Below are 15,596 nucleotides of genomic sequence, written 5' to 3'. Positions count from 1 at the left end.
AATGATTTGTTTAATATACTTTTAATGTTAAACTATGGTAGCTACATATATGTTAAGTAGTTGACCAAATCATGTTTAATACATGGATTGAACTAAGGTATGATTGTATACATGTATGCATGAAATGATATGCCATGATGAATGATGGAATTTTCTTGATTTGAATGCTTGAAATGGTTGGTTTTTGGATGTGTGATTCAAGTGCAGGTCATGGGTGTAATTTTAGGTGAGAAATGAAGCTAGGAATGGCTTTATTTTGTCCACACGGATAGACACATAGGCGTGTGTCTAGACCGTGTGTGACACACGGCTGGCTATATGGGCGTGTAGTTAGACCATGTATCCTCTGCACCTTAAATTCAAGAAACAAAATGCTCAAAATTGAGCACACTGACAGAGACACGGGCGTGTGTCTTAGTAGTGTGTTCTACACGGCCTAGAACACGGGTGTGTGTCATGGCAGTGTGAAACCTGCACCTAATTTCGAATTGAATTAATTAGCCACATAGGCTAGCACATGGGCGTGTGGCATGGCCATGTGCACAAGTTAGAGAGTTACACGGGGTCGAACATGGCCTCCAGCACGGGCGTATCCCTTGGACTACATAGGCGTGTGAGCCCTGCACCTTGGAAAATTTTTACAAATTTCGCGAAAAATTCTTAAAGGTTTCGATTAAGTCCCGACTCGATTCTAATGCTTGTATTGGGCCTTGAGGGTCCATTTAAGGGATGTTTCGAATGATTTTGAAATTTTAATAGTAACTTGCATGATTTATCTATCAAATATGATTGAATGTTTCGATAATACTCTGTAACCCTGTTTCGACGATGGACACGGGTTAGGGTGTTACATTTAGTGGTATCAGAGCTACAGTTTAGTCGATTCTCGGACTGAACGTAACATATGTGGAGTCTAGAAATACATGCCATTATATAACCTATGATAGTGTTATATCTCCTAACTCTGAGGAAAATTGTCTTACAAATAGACAATGATGCTTTCCAACCGAGCTAATTCTGATAATGCTGAAAGTGATACTCACAATGCTCGAGTAAAAATGTTGCGTATGATAAAAGGGGACCTATAAAGGTATGGAATAAATGTTTTATAATGGACATGTTAATGATAAATGTTAAGTGATATGCGTGTATTTATGAAAGTAGAATTTTGAGGCCTACGATCTCCACCCCTTTACCAGTATAGTATTATATAATGAAATTTACAAGATTTATATGGATTAAGCTCATGAATGTGAAACTAAAGAGTTCAAAGGCTGAATGATTAATGATGTAGTCAGAATGAGAATGGGTTAGTAAGTAAATACAGTATTAAAAGAGATATCAAATTTTCTGAGGATTATTCTGAATACGTGATGTCATTGTTAAGGAAGAAGTTATTCATGAGTAAACGACTTATCCAGATATGATAATTATATAACGGATTAGCCAAAAATTCTTTTAAATTGACTCTTTCAGTGAACTGAATAATGTAAGATTATTGATGACTTTATTAGTCAGTGGAATAATAACGAAATTGCAAAGATATGTGAATACAACTGTTATAATTGAGTATATTATAGCAATTTCTTCTGGGTATTTTATATGTTCTGTTATTCTCAGAGGCATATAAAATTGTGCAAGTACAGATGCAATATTTATCGTATTGAAAGGCTAGTAAATTATGATAGTTTGAAATACTAAAAGTCTAGTTGACTCATGAGCAGTATTGCTCTATCATACTTGGGTTTTCTAATTTATCATGATTGATATAAGATTTGATGATAAAGTTCATATGATACCATTTTTTACTTCTACTGATTAAAGCCCTAAATTGCGAATATGTAAGTTATATTGTCTTTATCACAGTTGTTTCTACTGAGTATGCATGATATTACTCTACTGAATTTTCTTTGATATAGCATTAATCTATTTATTATGTAAACTTGGGCTATATCTGAAAGATATTCTTTGATCGAAGGTAATAACATTTATTACCATTATAAATATTGACTCAATCATGAGGTATGGTGATAGAGATCACATATTATAGAAACTATCTTACTGTATTGGTTATTATTAAGGCCACTTTCAGTTCTCCCTCTTTTAAGTTGAGGTACACTATTGATGTTGAAATGTTGCTTTATCTATATAGCTGAAATGTCAGTCATATTATTGCACAATGGTTTAAAATCTATCTGATGGTTATGGTTTTGGAAAAACTCAAACCTCCAATGTTAATAATTGAAATAGCTACATTGATGACCCAGTCATTATAGAAAAAAGGTAAGATTTGAATGGACCAATAAATATTAGTAAAGTTTTGACCAGTTGGAAGCTCTGTTAACCGAAATATTAATTCTGGTTCGGCCTGAATCAGGTAAGGAATTTGTTATTACAGAGATGTATTATTGAATAGGATTAGATTATGTTTTGATGCAATAAGGCAAGGTAATAGCCTGTACTTTCAAACAGTTACAAACCACATGGAAAGAATTACTTGATACATGATCTAGAATTCGCAGCTATTATTTTTGTATTGAAATCTGACAACATTACTTGTTTGGTGAAAAATGTCATTTATTCACCGATTATAAAAAGTCGAAGTGTTTAATGTCGCAAAAAAGATTTGACTTTGTGATAGCGTATAGGACTTGAATTGTTGAAAGATTATGATTTGACAATTGTATATCACTTGGAAAGAATGAATGTGGCTACAGATGTTCTGAGTAGAAAATTTTTGTATACTTTGAAGCCATGGATACCGATTATTATTGTCTGTTAATAGCTCAATTTTAGCTGAGTATAGAGCTTAACCAATGTTTCTACAACAGATCTGTGAAGCCTAGAAAAGTGGTAAAGAGTTGTAAGTTAAATGAATACAGTGTAAAATAATTTCTGATTCAAGATTTTAGAATAGATCTAATAAATGTCTGTCATTCAAAGGCAGAGTTTGTGTACTGAAGAATTTGGAACTTTTATAGAAAATTTTACATGAATGATTACAGTAGTACTATGTTTGTTTATCTGGGAAATGATCAAATGCATAATGATTTGAAAAAGATGTATTAATAACTCGGAATGAAACGTAGTATTTCTAAATCTATATTTAAAATGTTGTATGTGTCAACAAGATAAGAATGATACTTTCAAGATGGGTATAGTCAGTGAAAATACCGAAATGGAAATGGGACAAAGTTACCAATAATTTTATATCAGGATTATCCCTGTCTATGAAAAAGAAAGATACTATTTGAGTAACTATCGATTGTTTGGCGAAGCCTGCACATTCCATTCTGGAAGGAGTGGATTTCACACTTGATAGATGCTTGAATGATTTATTTTTGAGATTTTCAGATTATATGATGTGCTAGCTTCTGTTATTTCTAATAGAGATCTACAGTTCATATTCCAATTCTGAAATAAGTTACAAGAAACTCTGGCTATACTGTTACATTTTAGTACCATATTTCATTTTTAGATGAATGATCAATCTGAACATATGATTCAGAATTTGGAAGATGTGCTTCGATGTTGTGTACTTGAAGTTGAAGGTAACTGGGAAAAGTATTTGCCTCTAGTTGAATTTGCTTATTATAACAATTAATAGACAAGTATAAAATTGTACCGTATGAGGTTTTATATGGCTATAAGTGCAAAACTCCATAGTTTTGGACTGAGCTCAGCGAGAAAAGATATATGTAATAGGTTTGATTCTTTGAAACCTAAGAAAGATGAAAAAGATCCGAGACAGTTTAAAAGTAGTATTTGATTGTTAGAATCCGATGTGGACCTAAAAGGAAAAGAAATAGAGTTTCAGATTGGGGACAAAATATTTTTGAAAGTTTCGCCATGGAAGAAAGTTCTCTAGTTTGGCAGGAAAGGCAAATTAATTATGCGGTTTAATGGGTCATATGAGATCATTCAGAAGAATTAGAACTGTTGCGTATTGATTGGTATTATTACCAGAGTTCTAAAGAATTCACAATGTTTTATGTGTGTATCTGTTATGATAGTATTGATCAAACCCATCATCTGTTATTTCTTTGATAAATGTTAAATTCAGCTTGACACGACTTATAGTGAGAGATTGATTGAAATTCTGGCACTTAAAGAGAAAAACTGAGAAATAAAAAGGTGGCTTTAGTAAAAGTTTTCTAACAATGACATGATATAGAAGGAGCCACCTAGGAACTGGAAGAAACTATGAGAAAGTAATGTCTGAATCTCGTTACTGGTAAAATTTTTTAGGATAAAAACTCCTTAAGGGGGGAGAGTTGTAACAGCCCAATTTCAGTGAAATCGGAACAGTGATCTCGGGACGACATATCCAAGCTGAAAAATAAAATTTATTTTTATTTTATTATATGATCCGTATTATGATAGACATGTCATGTGAAATTTTTTATAAGAAAATTTTATCAATTAAGTGTTTAATTACTGGAAGGACCAAATTGCATAAAATGCCAAAGTTGGATTCTAGTAGCTAGAAGGATCAAATAGCTATGGAATTCAAAACTTAAGGTGCTTATATGGTAATTAGACCATTAATAAAAAGTATGTAGATATTTTGGTGACTTATCCATGTAAATTTAGAAAAAGGGCAAGGACTAAATTGAAAAGTGAAAATATTTAATTAATTAAAGATGATAAAAAAAGAAATATCATTTTATTTTATCATCTTATTCTCCAAAAATACATGGAAACCCTAAGAGAGAGAGAGAAGAAATTTCATGGCCAAATTGGGTAAGTTTCCTTGCCCCGTTTTTAGTAATTTTGATATTTTTAAAACCAGGATAGCTTAATTTATCTATTTGGGGGATCAATTTGAAAAGTTATCAAAGTATACAAATTGGGTCATGGATGAATATGCTGAAAATTAGAAATTTATGGTAGAAAATGAAAGATTGTTGATTGATAAACAACTTTTACAAAGTGACTTTTGATGAAAACATGATTTAGGGACTAAAATGTAAAGTTGTGAAATTTGATGAAAATTTCTAATTTTTTATGAATACATGTGCTGTAAATTTTGGAATGAGATTTTGGTTAGGCTTGGAATAGGGTGTAAATTGCACATGTTTCATTTTCCGAGCTTAGGGATGAAATGGGAATTTATGGAAAAGTTAGGGGCAAAATGGTAATTTTGCCTAGGATAAAAATTGAGTCCACTTGAATATAAAATTTGATAAATTGAGGTTAAATTTACTCGTATAGATCCGGATAGACCAAATTCGAAGCTAGAACGAGGAAAAGAGGAAAATGTCGAATTAGTAGATTTATATACACGAACATTTGTCGACGTAAGCTCGTGTAACTAAATTGTATATATTTTTATGCTTGAATTAAATGTTGTGTTTTTGAATTATATAAATGTCATAAATATTTGAAATGATCACATACTCATTAAAGCCCGATAAATGAAAGTGCCCGATAATGCCAAACAAATGATAAATGATAAAAATGTTAATTTTATGCTTGAGTTGAATGTGAACATTTGAATTGCATAATGCATAAAAATATGAGATTGACCACATGCTTAATAATGGTTGAAAGATGCTAAATTTCATTTGAATAAATGGAAAATTCGACGGATATGTGATTTCCCAAAATGAATGAGGTCCTACATCTGTTGCGGACGAGATTTAACTCGGATGAGTAATCCTATTGATCTCATGATAGAAAGGATTTAGCCCGACGGGTAATCCTGATATAAGTCCTCTAGAGCATATGTTGTGGATTGGATTCAACCCGGACGGGTAATCCAGATCAAGCTCCTTAGAGCATATATCATAAAAAGGATTTAGCCTGGGCTGGTAATCCTATTGTATACATGTGTGGCTCGAGAGTGTACTCCCTGAAATAGTACCTTATAGGTACCATTGAATATGAATTGACAAATCTTGATTTGTATACCACAAGTGTAGTGCCTGTGTATCCATCAATATTTCAGATAAGTTCAATGGGTAAAAGTTCTTGGCATGAGAAGATATGAATATGAAATGAGTTATTTCATATATCATCCTGAAATACATGAAAATGACGATACATGATAATTGATATATGGAAATATGAAATGATGATATTGTACATGGAATTTATTTGATGAGTAAGTACATCCTTGATTCTAGACTTATACAACTTGAGTGTACTAATCGTGACCTTGATATTCCAAGTATATGAGTAAAGTTGTGATATGAAATGATCTAAACTCGAAATGAACTATTATGAAATTATACTTGAAATAATGAGATGAGTTATGCATGTGAAATGAATACATGTTGTGGAAAGCATTCCTGCTTGGAAACTTGATTATTGTTGAGCCCATATATGATTGGATGTTATTATGGAATATATGACTAACAAGGGCAATGAGAATGTGTGTAGGGCTTGAGGTCAAATTGATTGATTATGCCTACATAGTTACCTCAAAATAGAATGAATGGTAAGTTAAGTACCATGTTATACAAACTTACTAAGCATTTTATGCTTACTTAGTTTTATTTCCCTATTTTAGAGTAAATCGAAAGCTCGTTGATTGGAAGCTCGGCGGAGATCACTCACACTATCCATTGGCCCATGTCGGTCCAATATGGTAAGGCAATTATGGTTACAATGGCATGTATAGGTTATATTGGCCATAAATGCATGTAAATGTAAATGATGCTTATAATCTAGCCATTGGAATAGCTAGTAATGGTTTGTTTAATATACTTTTAATGTTAAACTATAGTAGCTATATATATGTTAAGTAGTTGACCAAATCATGTTTAATACATGGATTGAACTAAGGTATGATTGTATACATGTATGCATGAAATGATATGCCATGATGAATGATGGAATTTGCTTGATTTGAATGCTTGAAATGGTTGATTTTTGGATGTGTGATTCAAGTACAGGTCATGAGTGTGATTTTAGGTGAGAAACGAAGCTAGGAATGGTTTCATTTTTTCCACATAGGCAGACACACGGGCATGTGTCTAGACCGTGTGTGACACTCGGTGGGGTATATGGGCGTGTAGTTAGGTCATGTGTCCCTTGCACCTTAAATTTGAGAAACAGAATGCTCAGAATTGAGCACACAGGCAGAGACACGGGCGTGTGTCTTAGTCGTGTGTTCTACACTTTCTAGAACATAGGTGTGTGTCTTCGCCGTGTGAAACTTGCACCAAATTTCGAACTGAATTAATTAACCACACGGGCTAACACACGGGTGTGTGGCATGGCCATGTGCACAAGTCAAAGAGTTACACAGGGTTAAACACGGCCTCTAGCACGGCCGTTTTCTGGGGTCACACAGTCGTGTCCTTTGGACCACACAAGTGTGTTTTATAATTTCTAAAAAATTCTTAGAGGTTCCGATTAAGTCCCAACTCAATTCTAATGCTCGTATTGGGCCTCGAGGATACATTTAAAGGACGTTTTGAATGATTTCGAAATTTGAATAGTAACTTGCATGATTTATCTATAAAATGTGTTGAATGTTTCGATAATGCTTAGTAACCCTGTGTGGGTGACGGACACGGGTTAGGGGTGTTACAATACTGTTGCAGACTAACACATAGGTGTTGGTTTTGAAGACTCATGCATTTCACACTTTGAGGACTTTTACGTGTGAACTCATACCTTTGTCAACTTAAACTTGTGGATTCATACTCATTGGTTAGTCCTTGTGGACTCCTACTTGAAGAATAGTCCCTGCGGATTCATAGATGCAGAATCACATAGGTGGGTTCATAAATACAGATTCTTATATGTGGATTCATATGTACGGATTCACATTTGTAGATTTATAGATACAAATTCACACAGGTTGATTCATAGATATAGAATCTTATATGCGGATTCATATATGCAGATTCATGCCTGCAAACTCGTTCACGTGGATTCCTGGAACAAATAGTCTCACAGACTTTCCTGGAACAAATATTCTCACAGACTTTCCTGGAACAAATATTCTCACAGACTTTCACATGCAGATTCATAGAATGAAAGTTTATATAGTGATATATTTATTCATATTTGTTTGGCCTACATATGCTGTTGCATGCTTGACTAAATTAATTAGTAAATATGATGACTAAAGTTATTCAAAATTCATAGAATGTATAAGTGAGTGCACTTGTTTGAAATGAGATACCTGGAAATTTTATGTAAGACAAATATGTATAATAAATTGTTTGAAGTGGATAGTATGATTATAATGACATATGTGGATAATGAAAAAAATGTGTCTTATAGATATATGTCAGAATCGAGTTAGAGACTGTACGACCTCACCCCCTTACCAATGAGGTGTATATAACGGAAATTCATGAGAATCATGTTGACTAAGTTCCTAAGTGTGGAATCAAAGAGTTCAATGATAAAATAATTATAGATATGACCAGAGACTGAGAATGGTTGACAAGTGAAGGACAGAGTTAGAGAAATATCAGAGTTGACTTAGTTATCTTGGGATTCAAATTGATGACAGAGTGTTTCTGAAAGTATCGTCTTGAAAACAATTAGTTAGTAATACTAGAAATTATGAGAAAGATACTAAACTTCACTCCGGTAAGATTTTCGAGGACGAAAATCTGTAAAGGGGGAGAGTTGTAATAGCCCAAAATTGGGTCTAGTTGGAACAGAGGTTTCGGGACCACAAAATTCAAGATAGAAATAATTATTTTATGATTATTTTGAGGTCTATGATATGATTGCATGATTGTGTGAAAATTTCGTGAAGAAATTCTATGCATAAAGTGCTCAATTTGAAGTTAGGGACTAAATTGAATAAGTTGCAAAACTTGCATTCTAGAAGTTTCTAGTATGAAATTACTTTGAAATATTAATTAGGAGGTCTTAAATAGAAATTTGACCAATTTCTAAGTGATGGACAAAAAAATTGGACATAGATGGAATTTTTGAAAGTTTAGTAAGGAAGGGCATTTTGGTCATTTGGTAATTAAAAGAAATAAAAAGGGAAAATAAAGCCAAAATTGACTCATCTTTTTCATGGAGGCCAAAATTAGCATGGGGGAAGCCATGGCTAGGGTTTTCAAGCTTTCCAAGCTCAATAGTAAGTCCGTTCTAACCCCGTTTTTCAAGTTCTTTACGTTTTTGGAATCCCGGTAATTTGATTAAGCTTATTCTAGCAATAATTTAAGCTAGGGTTCATATTTGGAAAACTAACCATAGGTGAAATGTGTTTATTTTGATGTTTTATGATAGAATATAAGGTTTTAAATTATGTTAGACAACTTGTGCTACTCAGTTTTGAGTGAAAACGAGTAAAAGGGCTTAATCGGTAAAAATACCTAATAGTCATAAGTATATGTTAGAGTGAGAATTTGATGTTGCCATAGGAGGGAAAAGTGATCAGCATGTCATAAAACATAAGAATAAGGGATGAATTTTAATTCTCGAGTCTAAGGGAAAAAGTGTAAATATGCAAAAGTTTAGGGGCAAAATTATAATTTTTCCAAAGTTTGAGTTAAGGACTGTTTTGAATGGTACATTAATTAAATAAGTAAAATATGATGTTTTAGATCCCGAAAAACGAGATTTGAACCTAGAATGAGTGAAAAATCGAAAATTGGGAAAGTTGGTAAAATGGCCGTTTTAGTATTGAGGTAAGGTCATATGTATAATAAGCATTAATTTATGCATGTTTCAATGTAAAATTGATATATTTACTATGATTTCCGAGGTGTTGAAAGTATGTAAGTTGGTGTGATAATAATATAGCAATAATGCTGTAATTTATATTTGAAAGTTAAATTTAGTGAATTAATTGAATTATATTAAATTAAATGATTATGGTGCCAAGTTTATGAATTGATTTAAAAATATGTCTATGGTACATGAAGTGCATTGAATTATCATACATAAATGTGATTTCTATGATTATGGATATTATGGGAAATTGTAAGTTCATATGATTTTTAATTAGGCAATGTGTAATTTAATGTTATTGCCTTGATATTAAATGAGATGTAAGTTTATATGTAAGTAATACATCAGTATTACTTGTATTATGATATTTTATAATAATATTGGAAATATTTTTGTTGATATTTTATAATAATATTGGAAATAAGAGAGAGAAATCTCGGTTGAACCTTCAGAAAGATTGGATGATATAGATGGTATGTAGCTAGGTCACATGTATGGTGCTGAGTGCACATCATGTGTACAAGAGAGCTACAAGACATTATGATGTAGCTAGGTCACATGGGTGATAATATGTGTACACCATGTAGACAAGAGAGCTACGGGATATATGTAGCTAGGTGGCATGCGTGGTTCCAGGTGAAGGACACCATGTAGACAAGAGAGCTACGAGATAAATTGGCTAGGTCACATGGGTGGTACTGAGTGTTCACCATGTGTACAAGAGAGCCGAACTATATGATGGGTGGAGCTATGTGTTGAAACCACCAAGTATCGAGGATTGATCCGAAGTGTTCAACGGAAGACTCTCTATGTATTGCTTTGTGAGTTTTGTGATGAATAAGTGCAGGAACTTGGTTATGTGAATGATGTGTACATTAAGTGACCGGGATGTGGTAAGGTTATAAACAAGTAAATTATACAGGAGGATGATTTTATGGTGACCTTGTGATCATGGGTCTATACTTGTGATGTATGAAATGTGGTGAAAATGATTTGTGATATGTATGTTAAAATGAGGTTAATACAAAGAAAGTGTGAAAGAGTGAATTAGCAATAAAATTGTTTTGGACAGTAGCAGTGACGTGATTTTAAAAAATCACCAAAAATAGTAGAAATTGAATCAGAGACTGAATGAGATATTGAAGTAAAACTTAATGAGTCTATTTTCATATAAAAGAAACAGAGAAAGAAAAGGAGTTCTATATTTTGAGATATTTATGTTTTTTCGAGACTGGTTCAGAATGATTACGTGATCCCCTGTTCTGACTTTGGAAAATCACAAAATTTTGGATAAAAATAATTAGAGGCTTGAACTTATATTTTTAAAATATCTAATGAGTCTATTTTCAAGATAAATCAACAAGAACATTATCTGAGTTCTGTTCTATGAGATAATTAATTTTTAGTGAAGAGATGTCAGAATTGTCAAAAAGTGAAACAGGTGAAATTTTAATGAATAAACTGTACTAATTGGCTAAACCAAAAATTATGAAAATTTTATGGTGGAAAGATATGTGAGTATATTTTTATAGGAAATTTACGGATCTTAATTTAGAGCTCTGTAGCTCGAATTATAAATAAGTAAGTGACTATGACTCGTGTCGACAGTTTGATTTGAGCATTTATTAGTAAATTGTGAAATCATACTTACAAGAATGCTATATACATTAAGGATGTGGAATGGAGAGGAGGAGGAGGAAAATAAATATATGTGGAATACATGGAAACTATGGTATATGAAATATTGATATAATGAAATAAATGATATGTGTTTATAAGAAAACAGAAAGAGAATGATATGTATCATGACATGTATATATATATGACTAGTCTCAATGTAATGCTTGTTGGGTATGGAGTTGAATTGAAATGTTTCAGGCAAACATGTTATTTTGCGTATCTGAATTGTGGTATTTTATAAAGATATGATCTAGTTTTAAATATGAATGCTTGATGATAATCTTGGTATAAATGTATAAGTGTTACTATAATAAACAAGGTAAAATGTGTATGAGAGACACATGTATGATGACATACAAATGCTATGTTTGTGGTTTAATTGAGAGTATTTAATCATTAAATGAATACCATGTTATATGCTTTTGATTTTGTATAAGTGTGTAAGAGATTAAGGTTGACCAAAGCTTGGAAAATAGCCTAGGTATATTCCACACAGGCAGAGACACGACCATGTGTCTCAGCCGTGTATGGAACACGACTTTGGGACACGGGCGTGTGGGGCCTTAAAGCATGAAATTTCCAAGATTTTTGTAAGTTCTCGGTTTAGTCCCGAACCCTTTCTAAAGTATGTTTTGGGCTTCGTAGACTCAAATAAGGGACTATGTATAAGTGAATGAACGTTTTGAAATATGAATGAAATTTTATGGCCTGTATTTTAGTTTAATGTTTGTATGTTTGTCCATTAACGCCTCGTACCTTATCCCGGCCTCGGGTACGGGTAAGGGGTGTTACAAAAACACATTCAAAAAAATTCATGACAAGTCCCTCAACCTTTAACAGTTTTGCAAATTAACCCCCGGGCTAGCTAAATTAAGCTAAAATGAACTCAAAAACAAAAAAAAATCATTAAAAATAGGACCGAAATCACCTACCATGCAAGCACTTATGCTAGTCGAATCTTCAAGCCCTAAAATAGCTAATTTTTTCTTCAAATTTTGGTGGAGAAGGAGATTATAGAAGATGAAACAAATTTTTTTTATTTAATTTAGGTTTTAATTATTCAATTACCATTTTAACCTTTAAAAACTATCAAAATTTTAATAAAACCTTGTCCATGCACATCCACTAACTATTTTAATGGTATATTTACCATTTAAGTCGATAAATTTTCATTTCCATAGCCATTTAGCCCTTTTAACTAATAGATTTCAACCTTTACACCTTTTATGATTTAGTCTTTTTCACCTAATTAACCATTTAAACATCAAAATTCGTAATGCAATTTTAATACAACCTTAATATAATCTTGTAGATATTAAATAAATATTAAAATGATAATTTACTCGTCAGAATTATGGTCCCAAAACCATTATTTCTGACACCACTGAAAATGGGTTGTTACAACTCTCCCCTATAGGAATTTTTGTCCTCGAAAATCTTACCAGAAAATAGGTTCGAGTATTGCACTTTCATAGCTTCTTCTGGTTCCCATGTAGCTTCTTCAATTCCATGACATTGCTAGAGAACTTAAACTATACTTTATTTCTTAACTCTTTAACTTCCTGAGCTAAAATTTTGATTGGTTCTTCACTATAGGGCATATCTGGCTGCATCTCAACATCTACAAGTGAAATCACATGTGAAGGGTCTGATCGATACCGCTGTAACATCGATATATGAAAAACATTATGTATTTTCTCTAACCTTGACTGTAAAGCCAAACGATAAGCCATTGGCCCAATTCTCTCAATGATCTCATATGGTCCGATGAATCGCAGACTAAGTTTCCGTTTTCGGCTAAAACGAAGAACTTTTTTCCAAAGTGATACTTTTAAAAATACTTTGTAGCCTACTTGAAATTCAATATCTTTACTTTTCAAGTTCGCATAAGATTTCTGATGACCAGAAGCAGCTTTCAAACTATCACGTATTACTTTGACCTTTTCTTCAGTTTCTCAAATCAAATCAACACCGAATAGCTTTTTCTCACTCAATACAGTCCAGTATAATGGAGTTTGATATATTTTACCATACAAGCTTTGTACGGTGCCATTTTAATGCTCATTTAATAATTGTTATTATAGGCAAATTTAACCAACGAAAGAAATTTCTCCCAGTTACCTTCGAACTTTAAAATACAACAACGACGCATACCTTCGAGTACATGTATCACACGCTCAAACTGACCATAGATTTGTGGATGAAACACTGTACTAAAATGAAATCTATGCCCCAAGCTTCGTGTAACTTACTCAAAAATCGAGAAGTAAACTATGGATCTCTATTAAAGATAATAAATACCGGCACACCATGCAATCTAACAATCTCAGAAACATACAATTCTGCTAACTTATCAAGTGAATAATCCATGCATACCGGAATAAAATGTGTGGACTTAGTCTAACGATCCACAATAACCCAAACAACATCTTTCTTTTACAGAGATATAGGCAATCCCGATACAAAATCCATCGTAACTCGTTCCCATTTCCACCTTGAATTATCACAAGCTGTAATAATCTAGAAGGTATCTGATATTCAGCTTTAACTTGCTAACAAATCAAACATTTTGATGCAAACTCCAAAATCTCTCGTTTCATACCTAGCCACTGACACATCTATTTCAAAACACTATACATTTTATTACTACCAGGGTGTATCGATAAATTACTACTGTGAGCTTCTTGTAAAGTATTCTGAATAACATTAGAATTCCTCAAAATACATATTCTGTTTCAGAAATACAAACTACTTTCAAAACTAACATGAAATTCTAAATCAGGTGTCGACTTAATCTGCTCTCGTTTAGCAATTAACTTGGAGTCACTTTTCTGAGCTTCGCAAATCTGTTGCAAAAATGTAAGTCTAGCTTTTAATTTTGATACAATGGAATCATCATCAATCAACATCAACTGAGTGTTCAAAGCTCACAAAGCAAACAAGGATTTTCTACTTAAAGCATCAGCAACGACATTAGCTTTTCCTTGATGATATTCAATGATCAAATCATAGTCCTTTAGCAGCTCCAACCATCTACATTATCTCAAATTTCATTCTTTTTATTACGTCAAATATTTTAGGCTTTTATGATTCATGAAGATATGACATTTTTCTCCGTACAAGTGGTGTCGCCAGATCTTGAAAGCAAAAACTATGGCTGCAAGCTCTAAATCACAAGTCGAATAATTTTTCTCATGCAGTTTCAACTATCGTGAAGCATAAGCTACCACTCTGTCCTCTTGTATCAAAACATAACCCAAACCATTCAAAGAAGCATCACTATAAATCACGAATTCCTTACAGGACTCTAGCTGAACCAACACAAGGGCTTCGGTCAAGAATGCTTTCAATTGATCCAAGCTTTGCTGACATTTTTCAGACCATTCAAAATTGACATCTTTCTAAAGCAGTTTACTCAACGGCATAGCAATTATCGAAAATCCTTTAACAAATCTCTAATAATACCTAGCTAAACCCAGAAAACTTCTAATTTTTGAAACATTTCTCAAAGGCTTGCAATCCACTATAGCTGATATTTTACTCGAGTCAACTCTAATACTATCTGTCGATACAACGTGTCCTAGAAATCCAACTTCCTGAAGCCAGAACTCACATTTGCTAAATTTAGCAAACAACTATTTATTGCGTAAAGTCTGCAAAAATATTATCAAATGTTGGGCATGTTCAATTTCATGTCGGGAATAGATCAAAATATCATCAATGAACAAAACTAAAACTCTATCTAAATACGGTCGGAATATTCTGTTCATTAAATCCAAAAGCCATAACAAGAAATTCATAGTGTCCATACCTAGTTCTAAAACTAGTCTTCGGCACATCAAATCTTTAACCCTTAACTGATAATATCCATAGTGGAGATCAATCTTTAAAAAAATTATCACATCTTTCAGCTGATCAAACAAATCATATATACATGGTAAAGGATACTTGTTCTTGATTATTACTTTGTTAAGCTGTTGATAGTCGATACATAACCGCATTGACCCATCCTTTTTCTTAACAAATAATACAGGAGCACCTTAGGGAGAAAAACTAGGCCGAACAAAGCCTCTGTCCATCAACTCTTGCAACTGTGCTTTCAAATCTTTCAATTTTGTAGGTACCATTCTATACAGAGCTATCGATATCGGAGAAGTTCCCGGTACTAATTCAATTGAAAATTCAGCCTCTCTAACTGGTGGTAACCCTGGTAACTCTTCTAGGAATACATCTGTGAATTCACAAATAGTTGGAACCAA

Source organism: Gossypium hirsutum, chromosome A08, assembly GCF_007990345.1.
Source record: "Gossypium hirsutum isolate 1008001.06 chromosome A08, Gossypium_hirsutum_v2.1, whole genome shotgun sequence".
Lineage (NCBI taxonomy): Eukaryota > Viridiplantae > Streptophyta > Magnoliopsida > Malvales > Malvaceae > Gossypium > Gossypium hirsutum.
Note: the sequence above shows the minus strand (reverse complement) of the source record.